General features: G+C 42.5%; 1 long non-coding RNA gene across 1 annotated transcript; it reads right to left on the bottom strand.

Annotated features, from left to right (window-relative positions):
• Positions 1 to 2,681: 2,681 nt before the first annotated feature.
• Positions 2,682 to 3,347, bottom strand: LOC118566466. Its single transcript, XR_004933041.1, has 4 exons — positions 3,309 to 3,347; positions 3,107 to 3,204; positions 2,908 to 3,007; positions 2,682 to 2,798 (listed from the first exon to the last, which is right to left on the bottom strand). It is a non-coding gene; the product is annotated as an uncharacterized LOC118566466 (long non-coding RNA).
• Positions 3,348 to 4,329: the final 982 nt, after the last annotated feature.

Here is a 4,329-nt window from a genome sequence, read left to right as displayed (position 1 = left end):
CACAGAGCTGAGCTTCTCCAGGGCGGCTAGTCAGGTTAGCAGAACTTAGGAGACACCAGGGCACAGAGCAGAGCCTTTCCAGGATGGCTAGTCCAGTTAGCAGTTCTCTGGAGACACCAGGACACAGAGCAGAACTTCTCCAGGGACAAACAGCAAAGTATGAGTCTATAGAAAACTGGCAGGACTAACCTTAAACAAGAAAAACAAATCTTCCAAGGCAAAAACGGAGACTGGCATGGAGAGGTGTGGAATGATGACGGCCCAGTGCTGAACTGAAGGCAGAGGGAGGTTTAAATAGAGCACTTCACAGGTGGAACAAGGGTCTGGCTAATTGACTGGTAAATGATTATCAGGTGTGACTGACTGCTGAGGAGGTGAAGTGAAAATTGACAGAAAATAACTGATGACTGAAAACTAACAATAAATAAAGTCAAACCTAACCCAAAAGAGATGAAAAAATGAAAATAACAGAAAAACAAAGCCAAACCAAAACTCAACCATAATAGATAGATAGATAGATAGATAGATAGATAGATAGATAGATAGATAGATAGATAGATAGATAGATAGATAGATAGATAGATAGATAGATAGATATACAGTGTGCGATTTGCAAAAAAAACAGAGGGGGGGATAATTTCAAAAGATGTATTAATGAATCAAAATTTTGTTAATAATGGTTAGCCAGCAGGTGCTCTTTCAGGTAGCTAGCTAGATCCAGTAGGTTAGACTTTTGTTTTTAAACTTGCGCCATCTAATGTCGGGACTCAGGAGTGGGAATTCATTTACTTTAACCGCTTTGAGCAAAAAAATTAATAATACTCTTTAAATACAAACACAATTAATTTACAAATGTGAAGGACACAAGACATGTATTAATATCGCTTTTGAAAAATCCATCATACTCAGGGGTTAAAGCAAAAACAATCAATTTGACTGAAAACATTTTCTAGTCAGCCCATATATTCCCGGGCCGTGGACGTCATGCCACCTTAATAACCTCATTTGCTTATAACAAGTCCACTTTAACCAAATCTGACATTTCCATTGACAATTCCTGTATCTCTCCCACCTTCCTGCTTCAGAGCCTTTGCACCATCAAGGACAGCCTTCTGCATAATCTCCTTCACTTTCCACATCCATAACATCACCTGGTTAACTTTCATATTTGCAGCATCAAGCAAGTTCTTCCTTCACACTTTTGCCAAACTGGTCCACAGTCCACTCACCTTTCCACTTTACAATTTCAAAACCCTTCCCTACTTGTCCCCTGGAAAAACCCCCATAAACTGCAGCTAATTCAAAAGACAGCAGCTTGCATCATTACATCATCTTCTTCACACCTGTACATTAACTCTACTGTAACATTCAATATAAATCAATCCTATATACTCTGTGTCCCCACCTCTCACTCATTGACTGCTGGAGATGGTCAAAAGCCCCTCCACGACCTTCTTTGTTACAGAAAAGCGCAGGTGGAATAATATTTATGATTTTTTTTTACTTTTTCTGAATCAGACCCAGTCAAACCGGGACATTGTTTCACATTCCAACCCTCCTTCTTCTTCTTCTTCTTAAAAAAAGCGCGTCATGCTAAATTAGCCAAGCTACAGCGTTACTCTTTCAGTTTTAAATAAAACATAACAGCAACAGACACACTTACCGAGGGAAGTTGTCAGCTGTTTTATGCACTGAACTTTCTGACCTGGTTTGCATAAATCCAAAGAAAACCTTTGACTACCGCTACTTTCATTCATGCATCTGTGGTCAGTTTGAGATTTTCTTTTAAAAGTTAAAATGATTGAAAACAGATAAACCTCAGACTGGTAGATTTCCGCTTTGCAAATACCCGCCCTACTCTCCTTATGATTGGCTAATGTCCTGGTTCTGCCAGATTTCATTGGTTATGCGCAGCTTCTGTTTAAAATCTTGAATAAAAAGTCTACACGGAACATTTTGCGCTCATTTTCCAAATGACGAAAGTCCCTCACAGCAACGGAGAACATTAAACCCCTGATAATATTACTTATTCAGATCAGAAGGGGGAGGAATGTATCCCCCCCAGGGATAAAACACGAATGACCAGAGGGGGGGACGTCACAACCAGAGGGGGGGAAAATCCCCCCATCCCCCCCAGCAAATCGCACACTGTATATCTATCTATCTATATATATATATATATATATATATATATATATATATATATATATATATATATATATATATATATATATATATATATATAGAGAGAGAGAGAGAGAGAGAGAGATAGAGAGAGATAGAGAGAGAGAGATTTATTCATATGATGCTGTATATTCATGTTATCCTATGTAGGCTACTACACTATTATTAGGCTACCATCAAGGACATGAATGAATTTATACAGGAAATGAACATTTGCCAGGAAGATGTTTATGCAAGAAAGAGCTTTATTAAAACAAACAACTATATACAACGCAATGATCTGCCCACACATGCGTATCCAAAAATTACAACTCCGTGAACTGTCCGTTTGCCTCATCGGGGTTGGAGGTAACTGGCGGCGTTCTTTCCGAGGCAGGCCCGTTGTGCAGACGCCTACTGTGCGTGGCTCTGTACTTCGGCGTCGCCTCTAACCGGGACTGCAGCTTCACACAGAGTTCAGAGAGATCCGGCCTACGAAATGACGGCAGCCGTACAATCCATCCAGAGACCACGCCAACGACGCCATCTTCTTCGCCAGACATGAGGTCGACGGTGGCGGACTTCCAGAGTTCCACTTCCTCATCCGCTAGCACACTCTGCCTCGATTCCAGCAGCTGTAAAAACAAAAACCAATGAATCAGTACTATGCGATGGAATGCACTGCGTATGGACACAACACATCTATCAATGCACCTGAAAAATAGTCACCAAATAAAGTCTTACCCTCTTTCTTCTAGCTCGACTCCGAGCTGAATTGTTGAGTTCTCTGGCTGCGTATATCTGAAGCTCCGGCGTACAGTCTCATAATATGTCTTACAGACGGCTGAAAAACAATTAAATGAGAGTGGTATGAATAAAAATCAAACACAAGTCACAGTAACATTAAACAAGGAAGGAGAAACAGTAAAAACGAGTCACTTACACACAATGTCGTCTTTATCAACATCGTGTAAATCTGGACTTGCAGATATTGCTCCGAGCAAATAGGAGGTCACCGCTTCATTATGAGGCGTGCTTATTCTGTGAAAACAGAATGTACAGTTATGATCGGTATCTATCCTATGGTATCTATACGTATCTATTTCCTTTTACCGCAGAATGAAAGCATATTCTTTAAATCTTACCCTTGCTCCGGTTCATAGCACCTGCATTTTGTCTCCGAGTTGTGAAGACGGCGTACTGCTTCCTGTGAATCACAAAAAAATACACTTTAATAAAGCTTGTTCTTGCAAGGCTACTCTTAGCCGTAGTTTTAGGCCATTGATCACATACCAGCTGTTGTGGTTTTATTTCATCTTCAGGCTCAGAAGATTCTTCTTCTTCTTTTTCTTTTTCTTCTTCTTCTTGTGGGAGGAGTGTGAGTGACGGAGCGGAAGAAAGAGCATTTGAGAAAACTGAGTGGTTTTTCTTACTTTTTTCTGTACTTTTTCACTGGGTGAGTGTAAATATTGTGTATAAAGTTGTTTTACTTTGGTTGTTAGGGTTTTTTGGTGGGGTTTGTGTGGTTTGGTGGCCGTCGTGTTTTGCCCGGCGGCAGGTCGGCGTCTTGAACGCCATGGTGGTGGGTGGTGGTGCTGGCGTCTTCTCTGCGCTGACACGGAGGAACGGCATCAAGGTGGGTGCCGGGTCTGCGTGCAGCATGGAGGACGTTTGTTTGGCGGTGGGTGAGGTTATTGGACATGGTTCCATCAAGCCCGCGGCTCGCATGAACAGAGCCGCGGTGTTGTTTGTTGAGCGTGTTGAGCAGGCGAACCTGTTGGTCGAGTCGGGCATTTCTGTGAACGGCTCGTTCCTCCAGGTGTCGCCGCTCACGCAGCCCGCTACCAGGGTGATTTTGTCAAATGTCCCTCCGTTCATCAGCGACAAGTTCCTCGTTAAAGAGCTCTCTCGTCACGGAAAGGTGGTTTCCCCCGTTAAAAAGATACTGTCGGGGAGTAAATCACCTTTGTTGAAGCATGTTGTCTCCCACCGGAGACAGCTCTTCATGATCCTTAACAAACGTGACGAGGAGCTAAATCTGCATTTCCGGGTGAGAGTGGACCAACTTGACTACGTCTTGTTCGCCACCTCATCCGGCATGAAGTGCTTTGGCTGTGGACAGGAGGGACATTTGATAAAATCGTGCCCAAACAGAGTCGGGTCGGC

The sequence above is a fragment of the Fundulus heteroclitus genome, chromosome 16 (genome assembly GCF_011125445.2).
Source record: "Fundulus heteroclitus isolate FHET01 chromosome 16, MU-UCD_Fhet_4.1, whole genome shotgun sequence".
In the NCBI taxonomy this organism is placed as follows: Eukaryota; Metazoa; Chordata; class Actinopteri; order Cyprinodontiformes; family Fundulidae; genus Fundulus; species Fundulus heteroclitus.
Note: the sequence above shows the minus strand (reverse complement) of the source record. Positions and strands in the feature narration are given on the sequence as shown.